Genomic DNA, 12,384 nt, shown 5'->3' on the forward strand with positions numbered 1-12,384 from the left:
CAATAGGTAACTTCGCCCTCGAACCGGTGCAAGCATTTAAGTATCTCGGTGTCACCCTATTCAGTGATCTTAAGCGGTGCCTGGATGTTACCAACAATATCTCATCTGCAAACAAATCCTGAGGATTTCTGAAACGTCACCTTCGGCACGTCCCCCAGAATATCAAGGGACAGGCCTAGAAATCCTTTATCCGCTATAAACAGAATATGCGTCTGCAATCAATTACCCACACCAAGCATACATCATCGACTCCCTTGAGACTGTTGAAAACCCTGCTACTAGCTTCATTTATTTTTCGTATTCTTATAATATTAGTGTGTCATCCCTCATAAAGTATATGCCCTTTTAAACCTTGACGTCCACTGTTGCAGTTCAAGCTTCTGCCTGTTTCAGAAATTTTTTCACAGCCCATTCCGTCATTCCTACATTATTTGGCCAGCCCGCATATCTCACCGCACTAGTCATACAATTCAAGTTGCCCCTCCACGTATTAGAACAACCGCATTTTTATGTCCTTTTTTACGGACTGCTACCGACTGGAATGATCTTCCCCACGACGTCGTGGCCATTTCCTCTTCATCAACATTTTTCGACCAACTGTCTGCACATCTTTCGCCATAAAATCTCGTGTCTATAAAGAAGATCTTTATTTGTTAACCCACCGCCTATGTAATATCCTCTCGGGGGTATTTAGGAAAAAAAGTAAAGTGAAGTGAAGTGTGAAAGAAATGCGCTCGCTTGGCACTGGTTTTGGACACAGTATGATTCGGCTTTACACCTAAGGCCAAAAATGAACAAGAGGCACAAGTTCAATGCCTTGATGGCGCCGCCGACGAGAAAGGAATCCGCCGCTATCGAAGGTCTCTAGTACCCCAAAAACAGGTATGATCAAGCGATTGCTATATAGAAGTAGGCACTCGGTAATCACGGGGAATCAGTTTTCTCTGCACATGAACGAGTTTCTAAAGCTAGAAAAATATATTTTCTCGAAGCATAAAGACGCCCTTCGTGAAGTGTTTCAACCAGTCCAAGCGCACCCACTATCCCTCGAATATATGTTTGAACAGAGTGCTCTGCCCCGATGCTGAAGCCTGTGCTTAGGAGAGTGCTGACTCCGGAGCTAGCTGTAGAGTTTAAGATGAACGAAGTGTCACTAATAAACAAGGATTGTAGCGATGCTCAAGACCAGGGAAGTTACTCAGCCAGAATCAAAAACGCTGTAACACTGAAAAGGTTGCTAGCGTTCCTCCGCGAACAAGTAAAACTCACAGTGAAACTGCACAAGAGAAGAACGAGCAAGCACGAAGGAACGGGAAAAATACTAGACAACCACAGCAACTTTTTATAGCTCAGCCGACATAGTATGCTTATTCTATGGCCAGCAAAACCATAATACAGAGGATTGCTGCAGAAGCTTCTGTTGGTCGCCAACAGAACATGCGTTTGGTGCACATGACTTGACCGCAACGCTCGTGTCTGTTGATCCAACGTTAAATGCAAAAGGTGCAAAGGCCGGCATGCAATGTCGACGTGCAGGACTAAGCTAAGGGACAAAACAGGACGCAACGCTTCGACTGCAGCTCAAAAGCAGGCCACTAGCACGGCTTGTACAAGGCACGCAGTAAATGGAGAAGACCAAATGGAAAACACTGGTGTATTTCTGCAGACGGCAGTGGTTTGGTTTGACGGATGAACAGGAGGTGCTTATTCCAAACTTTTGCCTAATAGCAGAGGTCAGACATCGTGTATATCAACCCGGCTGGCTGAAAACTTTGAAGCACAGGTTCTGAGAAACGAAAAGCTTGTAATAGGCTCCTTCTGTGGAGGTAATAAAGTTAAGGTGATGGAAGTAGTGCAAGTTGCCTTGGCCCTAGAAAGAGAAAGTGGCACATTGTCATCGAAGCGCTGAAAGTTGTGGTGATATCTAGAAACAGACTATCTAGCCCAATTAAACAGATATGCCACAAAATGCAGGCCATGGGCATGAAAATCGCAGAGGATAATATGAAACCCGCATTATTGCAATCGGTTGGCAAGGTATTTGCATCAGTTTATTACTGAGGCTTTTTTACGGCGACATTCAAGTGAGTTTATAAGAAGCTTATGAAAGTTGAAAGAAAGCTTGGTAGGTTTATACGATGAGCGGCCAAACAGAGCAAAGTAGCGCTACTGAAAGCGCAGGCGATGATGGTACTCCATGTGGAAACCACCGCGAACGGATTTCACGTAGAATCGCAAATTGAGTGCAAAACGAAAGGCTCAAAAAGGAAGTATCGAGAATAGGATAGTCAAGCTGGCGGATCGATATTTAGTAAGTATACCGTGGAAAGAAAACGTCAAGCTGGATACTAATTACGACATCCCAAAAAATATGGTGATGCAGCTAACTACAAGATTGAGAAAAATCGGCAACCGCTCATTAGGTACAACAAGTCAATAATGCAATACTTTCCATCGAGTGTAGCACAATGGGTCCCAGGCGAAATTCACGGGTTCAAAAAGCTTTGATACTAGTGCTACTCCAACCCGTCATCCGCGAAGACGGAGAAACAACCGAAGTCCTAGTCGTGTTCGATGCGTCATCTAGCTCAACAAAAGGAAGGTCTCCGAACGGCAACTTGGAAAAGGGCCGAATTTCAACGAGGACGTCCTTTCACTGATGATAAACTTCAGAAACGACAAAGTGGTGCTGATAGCAGACGTCGAAACAGCATTGCTTCAAAGTGCACTTCGTGAATACGCGAGAAACTCCCTTAGGTTCCTCTGGTAGAAGGACGACGATGAAGGCAATATAACCGAGGAAACGGAGACATGTCGAATGGCCACAGTAACCTTTGTAACAACATCGAACATGTACTACTAGCAGCCACTATCATGCACCACCTGCCGACAATCAAAACCGAATTTCCTCTCATGGTGTACAAGCTGGAGGCTGCTATTTACGTTTACGACGTGCTTCTGCGTGGATAAGCAGCAGATGTAGACAAAACTTTGAACAAGAAGGGAAAAGAAGTCTTCAGGAGAGAAAACAATCACCCTCAGAAAATCGACATCGTACAACGATGAAATGAACCAGATATTCAACCGGCACGACAGGGCTGAAATACACGAGATGGTCTTACCAAAAGGAAAGAGTGCATTGCTCGCGAAGGTGTGGCAACATCCAGGAACATGCTATGTTTCCAGTAGAGAAAGGGGCGTCACCAACTGACAACAGTTCTTTGACAAAAGAGCCGTCCTGCAAGCTACGGCGAGAACAATCGAGCTGCTTATATCTTTATCGCCAGTCACCGTGAGAGCGAAAATGGCATTTTCGAAGCTATGGAAGTTAGGAGAGACATAAGATGACCCTCTACCTGCAAAAGAAATAAAAAGAGAAAACGTTTCATTCAAGATAAACAAAATCTAAAACACTAGAATGTTCCGCGATGCAAAGGGCTCAAAGAAAAGAACGTAGCGACGAGTTACTGTATGAGTTTGCCGATGTGAGCCCTCAAGCATATGGGGCAGCGGTTTCCATCATCATCGCGTACAACGACGGGTCAAGAGAAGCAAAACCAACGGCAGAGAAAAGCCGAGTGGATCCTATGAAGCCTAACGTTCGCAAAGCTAGAGAAATGGCCGCCGTGGTGGCCACGAGGTTGGGCGACTACAGAAACAAGCACAACATCAGAATACTCGAGAAAACTTTCTTTGGGACTGACTCTGTGATAGTCCTGCAATGAAGTAAGGGAAAAGTAAAAAAAATCATATTGATAACCCGTTCAGAAATACGAAGAACGACGAATCCCGACTGCTGATAGTTCATGTTGGGAGAGAATAACCCGTTAGACCTTTCGACACGCGGGATCAGCGCGAAGGCCGTGGCAGAATCAGACCTGTTGTGAACATGTCCAGGTTGTATGGCTGCAGCTGACGTAAAAAACCAAGAAATCATCAAATTCGGCACTCCTTCGCGATTGGAAGGGAGCGTCCAATGTAATGTGTGCGAAATAAGTCCACCTTCTCGGTGCGTAATGCAGGCAGAACGTATAGTTGATAAAACCGCCTAATACGCGTCACTGCTTGGGATTCCTATTCATAAATCTCCTGAAAAGAAAACACCGACACGGGCCGTTGAGGTAAACTGAGAGAAGCCAGGCAGAAACCTACTGTATAAAGCAAGCCCAAGAATATATTGCCGGCTGAAGTCTGAGCAAAACAAAGCACAAGGGAAACATGTTTTCACTGCATAGAAAGTAAGCATATTAGGATGCCGAAGGGGTGCTTCGGCACAAAGGACGACTTCATCAGCAAGCTGCCCAACTGTAATGTTATTGCGTTGCCTAAAAAAGGTCATTTTAGGGACTTTTGGTCTGCCATATTTATCTCCTAGTCCTGCATGGACGTATTAGTGACACTTTCTTGCAACTACGCAGAACATTTTGGGTGCTCCAAAGACGTCAGGTGGTGAAGAAAGTTTTGAACAAATACATTCTTTGCAGGGGACAGAACGTGAGACGTCTGACGCAACCTACGCCAACGTTGCCGGCAGACCGAGTAACTGAAGCTTTGCCATTTCAAATCTGTGGCATCGACTTTGTGGGAACACATCACGCACAAGAAAAACGACTGGAAGATAATGGGGTATGTCATCATTTTGACCCGTGCCGCCACAAGGGGTGTGTATTTAAAGTTGGTACCCAACATGTCGACCAACAGTTTTTAGGTGGGAAGCACCTTAGGACTTCACGATGTCCGTCTATTGACGTCCGTGAGCCCATCTCTATAAACCGAATATGTGCATTTCTAACAGCCTGTAGGGCTCCAAAATGTGGCGAAATGCAAAGACCATAGCTATCAACGCTAATTCGTGGATAAATATTAGAGAGAGCGAGAGATTGAGCAGTTTCGCGCAGCTCCTGAAGAGCCTGACTGCGCATGCGCGGTGAGCATTGGATTGGATTGGAATAAACTGGATTGTGATTGAATTGGATAAGATTGGATTGGATTGAAATGAATATGACTGGAGTGGATTTGGATAGGACTGAATTGGATTGAAATGAATTGGATGGGATTTGAATTGTATTTAGTGTACACTCGCGTTGTCCCTCATTTACATGCGCGAGCGGGTAATGTCACGGGTGCGTTACTGCAAGAACGATCCCCAGTGCTTCGCGCACTCGTCATGATTTACTTCGTGGAGGTGCGTGGATTTGTTTGCAAGCGTTCGGACGGTTTGTAGCGAGAAGGTGTACCAGCGGTAATATACTCGTATAAGGCAACAACATTCAAGACAGCAAAGAAAGAAGTCAACCGTATGATTCAAGCTATGAAGGACGAAGCAACGCAGGATTGCTGCTACACACGCAGGGTTCAGTGGAAGACCATCGCAGAGCGCGCCGATTGGTGGGAAGGCTTCTACGAACGTCTCCTACGGAGTCTCGAAATATCAATGAGGAAGATAATAGGAAAAGCAAAAATCCCCCTGGAAGAACTGCGGATGATAGTGACAGAAGTTGAAGGCTTCTAAACAACTGTCCTCTTAAGTACGTGCATGCTGAACCTCACGAACCTCGGACTATCGTACCTGCAAACGTTATATGTGGAAGAATGAAAGTTTATGACGGAGAAAAGTGGATGCAAAACCCGGATGTAAAATGACTTTGAAAAGCCGGGGTCGCACCACTCGGTCTTGGTGCATCAGCAACTGTTCATACTAACACAGCCACAAAGAGAGGCCTGTCAATAGAGGGCGTAGCTCTCCTGCAAGATCGTGTAAAAAAATCATTCTGTTAGATGGGCCGAATCGAGAAGGCGTATCCCAGATGTGATGGCGTAATTAGAGCGTGCGAATACCACAACACCAAAACGAGCTACAAGGTCGGTCTACAAGGCATATATACCGGCTCGAAGATTGTTTTAAACAGATGCGCGTATTCCCAGATAATTTGGCGGTGGCGGGTACCTCAAATATATTCACATCAAACATCAGGGATGCGACGAAGAAAAAGACCAGCTCATAAAGCGAGAGTGCGTGATCTGATTTATCCTTTTCTCCTCCATCCAACATGCATGTTGCCACAGCCGCTGTTTTTCGTCTCTACACCTGTTAGGTGTCGGTACTTTTAAGGGGCGGCTTTCGTTTCTCAGATAAATGCCCGAATACAAAACAAAAAGGCGAGAGGAAAGCACAAAACGAATTGATAGTGGTAAAGACAGTTTTTGGCATGAATAAGAACTAGAAATATCTCGCAAGATACAGACGCCAATATAGACGCTGTGGTCATTTGAGGTTTACAATTTACTTCAGTTTCTAACTTACGGCAATTTGGTGGCAGTTGTATTCAAGCAGCTTCTAAGATGTGGCTCAACGGAATCTATATGCGCACTGCAAATATTACAACTTGGATTTTGGAAAGCCTTCCACGTCCATTTTTAATGTCGCTTCGTTGCTAGGCCAGAAAATTGTAGGTTACTAGAAATTGGAGCCCGACGAGAGCAGCGCGCTTGTACGGAAAACACCCGTGCCGCAGGTGGATATGCCACTGCCACACGAGCAATACGGGCCACCTCGAGAAGCGAAGAGACAACGGAGGCGACTGGGCGATCCTGACGATGACACAATGGAGGAACGAGGTTCGGAGGGTGCGTCCGAGGGGGTGGTCTCTAGTGCAGCCCCGCAGTTGAACCCGAATTTCAGCAGCAGAAAAAGTCAAATGCCAACTTTATTTACACATTTACGTTGTATAGAAGTAGTAAGCACACACAATGTTTTTTCTTGACGAAAATTAGGGTGCAAGATTTACAGCTTATTCTCCAGCGTTTTATTGAATATCATTTTGAATATGCTGCTGTAAGGACGCCTCTTATATTTAGGACGCGTGTTCAAGTAAAACAATTTTGAGGTAAAACATAAGAAAACACTGTGAATAAAAAAGTGAAGCGAAGCTTTTTGGTCCGCTATTTTAGAGCCATAGCATTTCCGAATGCTTGATTTTTTGGTAGTTGACAAACCGCTGGAAAATGTTTTATGCCCTACATTTTTGTATTTCTCGTATTCCTTCTTGCATCTGTGTTGAGAAACAATATAAGTAAAACAATAAGTAAATGGAGCTATCACAGTGACCGTACCATGTATAGGTAACACCTACTGTGAGGAAGTCAAATACGACGCAGTTGTCTTGAAGGAAAACACATTTATTGGGGTGAGCTTGTGCTCTCCTAACCACTCAAAGAATACACATGCGGCGAAGCAGCAGTCAACAAAATGACGTGAGCTGGCGACCGTCGGAGATTCGGATACCGCGGCGTCTGCTCTGCCGCAGGCTTATCTTTCGTCGCGAGTGCTTCTCGAACCGTCGAATTACATCTACAACATTGTAGATCAAAGAAGAATATTCAAGGCCACTGAGGTTAGCGCGAAACGATCTCCGTATCACAATGAGATAACCCGTGTGGCAAAAAAATAAAGAATGGAACCCGCGCTTGGCTTTGGGCACAAAAAAACAGCCGTGCGCGGCCGGGCAGTAAAAATAAAACATAAGCAAACAAACCCAATGCCTAGTTCACGGCATTACTCCCCCTCTAAGAGTGCATCGACCCGATGCTAAAATAAAAGGGCAGTCCGAACAAACAACCACAAAATGTCCGTAATTGCGCCCAGTAAGGTTTCAAAAGAACCACGCGGATTACGTCGGGTCGAGTGTGTCGTCGTGATGTTCCGTAATCACCATTGGTGATCACTTAGTACGTAAGTTGGAAAACACGTCGTAGAATCCGGAAGGTCCGCAATACCGTCGCAGGAGCTTCTCATTGAGTCCGCGTCGTCGGATGGAAGTCCAAACCCACACACGATTCCATGGGTGGTACTCGGCGTCTCGGCGTCGGATGTTTTAGCGGCTGGAATCCACCAGCTACTGGTGCGTTGTACAAACTCGACCGAGCTGGCGGGCCTCCGCGACACGCTGAAGGTATCCTTGGACGTCGGCGTTGTGGTCGTCGTCTTATACATGCGGAAGCGGGGCGTCTAGCATCGTGGTCGGCTGTCTTCCGTAGACCAGCTCGAACGGTGTCATCGGCACAGTTTCTTGGATAGCCTTGTTGCGCGCAAACGTGGCATATAGGAGCACGTTGTCCCAGGTCTTATGGTCAACGTCGACATACATAGACAGCACATCTGCAATCGTGTTGTAGAAACGTTGCCTTAATCCATTCGTTGGGGGTGGTACGCCGTCCGTCTTCGGGGATCCGTGTACCTGTAACGTAAGATTCCTTGCATCAGCTCCGAAGTAAAGGCCGTTCCGCTGTCCGCAATTAGGACTTCAGGGGCGCTGTGTCGCAGCACAACTTCGTTTATGAAGAACTTCGCCACTTCTTGTGCAGTGTCTCTCGAAAGAGCAGCGGTCTCTGCGTAGCGCGTCATATAGACTGTTGCTACAGCAATCCACTTGTCGGATTGTGACGTAGGAAATGGCCGCAGAAGGTCCATTCCAATCTTCTGGAAGGACCTGGATGGAACGGTGATCGGCTGCAGAAGTCCGGCGGGTATCGTTGGCGCCGTTTTTCGTCGCTGGCAGTCACGGCAGCTCCGGACGTAGTGGGTGACGTCGCTGGTAAGGCGGGACCAGTAGTAATTCGCCATGAGTTTTCTAATTGTGCGAGCTGTGCCAAAACGTCCGGAAGACGAGTCGTCATGGCACGCTTCCAAAATTTCTTCACGAATATCTGCCGGGATGTCAAGGAGATAATTCCTTCTCGCTCTGGAATGAAATTGTTCGACATGATGACGGAGGTTTTCTGGCTGAATGCAGGTAAGTTGCGTTCGAAGGCCCTGGGAACGGCGGCATTGCATCCTTGAAGGTAGTCAATTGTTACACGTAAGTCGGTGTCGGCACGCTGCTGGGAGGGTAGGTCGCTCTCCGTCACGACTCCGAAGAACGCGCTGTCTTCATCGGAGTCTTGTGGTGGGGTCGATCGGTGCGCGGGACAGGCAGTCAGCGTCGCAGTGTTTCCTGCCGCATTTATAGACGATTGTGTGGTCAAACTCCTGCAGGCGCAAGCTCCACCGCCCATGACGCCCAGAGGGGTCCTTCAAATATTCGGTAGTCTGTCACAACCTTGAATGGTGTACCATACACGTGTGGGCAAAATTTTGAAATCGCCCATTTAATAGCGAGGCAGAGGTTTCAGAGGCTGAGTAGTTTTCCTCCTCCTTCGACAGACCACGGCTAGCATAGGCGTTTCGTTCGCGCAACCACTTTGCTTTTAGACGAGGACGGCACCCAAGCCTACATCATTGGCAGCCTTGTGAATTTACATTTCGGCGTTTTCGTCGAAATGAGCGAGCACGGGCTGGTTTTGCAGGCGTTGTTGCAGCTCGTAGAATGCTTTTTCTTTGGCGTTTTTCCAGGCGAAAGGGGTGCTATCTTTTGTCAGGTGCGTGAGTGGCTCTGCAATGCGTGCGAAGTTTGCGACGAAGCGCCGGTAGTATGCGCACAGTCCGAAAAATCTTCGCACGCCCTTTTCGTCTTTCGGTCTTGGGAAGTTCGCAATGGCTGATGTTTTCGCCGGGTCAGACAGGACTCCCGCGGCGTTGACGACGTGTCCCAAAAACTTGAATTCCTCGTAAGCCAAGCGGCACTATTTAGGCTTTAGCGTTAACCCCGACGTGCGAATACCCTGGAGTACAGACTCCAATCTTCCAAGGTGTTCGTCAAAATTTTGGGCGAACACCACAACGTCGTCGAGGTATACCAGGTAGGTGTGCCACATCAGGCCAGCTAGCACCGGGTCCATTACTCTTTGAAACGTTGCTGCCGCCATGCACAACCCAAATGGCATCCCCTTGAAGTCGTATAGGTCATCCGGGATTATAAATGCAGTCTTCTCTCGGTCTCTCTCGTCCACTTCAATTTGCCAGTAGCTCGTCTTCAGATCCATCGATGAGAAGTCTTTCGCGTGGCAGAGGTGGTCGAGGGTGTCGTCGATTCACGGGACGGTGCACACGCCCTTTTTGTTGATTTTCTTCAATCGCCGGTAGTCAACACAAAACCTTAGTGAGCTGTCTTTTTTATTCACCAGTACGACCAGCGCAGCTCATAGGCTTTTCGATGACTGTATAATGTCATCGCTGAGCATGTCGTCGACGTGAGTCCCGATGGCTTCCCGCTCGTGTGAAGAGACGTGGTTGGGTGACTGTCGTGTAGGTCGGGCTTTATCTTCGGTTATTATTCGGTGCTTCGCTATACGTGTCCGACGTAGTTTTGAGTTCGACGAAAAACACTCGCTGTAGCGACGCAGCAAATGCAATAATTTCTTCCGTTCTTCTTGCGGTAACTCTGGATTCACGTCAGAGTGTTTCGGAAGCTTGAAGATATCTTCGGGTGCGCGTTCAAAGTCGGCAACCGCGATCATGTCACTTGCTTCAGGCGTTTCTTCGAGGAACGCAACTGCAGCGCATCAGTTTAATTGCTGGTATTCCTGGCGGAAATTTGTGACCAAAACTTAAGATTGGCGTTGCGTAAAGCGCGCAATGCCTCTTGCGATGGAGACACCACGGTCTAGGAGCAACGTAAAAGCATCTTCCAAGTAGACGGTGGTCATCAAACTTGAGCGAAGCGGCAGGGTGACATGATCATCTGCAATCCTTAAAGCAGCACGGGGTTCGGGGTTCGGTTTCGGCATCATGGAGTGATCGGAGAAAAAAGTTATGGACTGGCTCTGTAGATCAATTATTGCACCGTTGTCCGTCAAAAGTCCATTCCAAGAATTACGTCGCGGGAGCAGTTAGGCGAAATGACGAACGTCACAGAGTATGTTGTGCCGTCTACGGTGACGCATGATGTGCACGTTCCATTTGGCGTACCAAGGTGGCCTCCTGATGTGCGAATGCGCTGACCGCCCCACCTGGTCTTAACGTTCTTCAACTTAGACGCAAATTGTCCGCTCATTGCTGAGTAGTGGGCTCCCGTGTCTATCAGGGCGACTACTTCAAAGCCGTCCATGGAGAGCTGAGCGTGGGACGCTCCCTTCTTCGAGTTCCGGGTGTGTCGTGGCTTCGTATCTCGGCTTGTGGGTTTTGACGGTCGGGCACTGTGCGTCGTGGTCGTCGTCTTCTCAACGGCAGGTCCGGTCATGTCGGGTACGCGTCGCGCCATGGGGTTGTCGTCGTGTTCAGGAGTCCCGTCCGGGCTAGATCATCGGGTCGTCGGGCTGAGGGCATGTCGGGAATCATCGGCTTCCGCGAGTCGTTGCGCCGTTGGAGGGTTTTCAATTTCCGCGGTCGTGCAACTTTACCTCCACAAGTTGCTGCTTTTAGTTTCTTACGTGTGGGCCGAGAAAATTCCCAGGTGCGAAATCAGCATTTCTACGGTGGTTGGGCAATAGGTAGGGGTAGGGCGACGGCGATCGGTTGCAATGGGCTGGTCCACGGCTGGTGTTGGACAGGTATTCTTCGATTTCCGATGGGCACTGGCCGGGTCGGGGGCGGGGTGCGCCGACGGAGAACCCTCGCAAACCGAGCCTCTTGTAAGGGCAACGACGGTAGATGTGGTCGGCCTCTCCGCAGTGGTAGCACAGCGGACGATTATCGGGCGTTCGCCAGACGTCCGTTTTCCTCGAGGTCTGGTTTTGGGCTGGAGGGGGTCGTGTGGGCGGCAGTGGACGATAATACGGCGGGGCTTCTTGACGACGGCTTGGATCAGGGCAGGGTCGACAAATAGCCGAAAAAACATGCCGTGAACTAGGCATTGAGTTCGTTTGCTCATGTTTTGTTTTTACTGACCGGCCGCACCCACTGTGTTTTCTGCGTCCCAAACGAAGCGGGTGTTCCGTTCTTTATTTTTATGCCACACGGATTATCTCATTCTGGTATGTGGAGCGTTACGTGCTAACTTCACTAGCCTCGAATAATCTTCTTTGATCTACAAGGTTCTAGATTTAAATTGACGGTTCGAGAAGCACTCGCGCCAAAAGATAAAAGCCTGCAGAGCAGACGCCGCGGTATTTGAAACGCCGACGCTCACCCGCACACGTCACTTCGTTGACTGCTGCTTCGCCGCCTGTGCATTCTTTGAATTTGATAGGGGAGCACAAGTTCGCTCCAATACACGTGTTTTCCTTCAAGACAACTGCGTCGTCTTTGGCTTCCTGCCCTCTCGTGGAGGTGCTGGGTACGCACCCTTAATGTTCCCTACGACCTCTGGAAGCCGTCAAGCCAGTCTAACTGGAGCCAGCCGCCGACTGCAAGGTTTACTGACCGAGTTCGATCTTCTTCCAGGAGTACCCAAGAGAACGAACCCCGCAACCAAAACTATGGAGCCACACGCCACTCCTCCCATCGCCCTGCACCAGCCCCGGGAACCGTCATCGTTCCGGGGAGCCCCGCTGAAGACCACAAAGAAT

The sequence above is a fragment of the Haemaphysalis longicornis genome, unplaced genomic scaffold, assembly GCF_048455015.1.
Source record: "Haemaphysalis longicornis isolate Haplotype H1 unplaced genomic scaffold, Haemaphysalis longicornis Haplotype H1 scaffold_10, whole genome shotgun sequence".
NCBI classification, from domain to species: Eukaryota; Metazoa; Arthropoda; class Arachnida; order Ixodida; family Ixodidae; genus Haemaphysalis; species Haemaphysalis longicornis.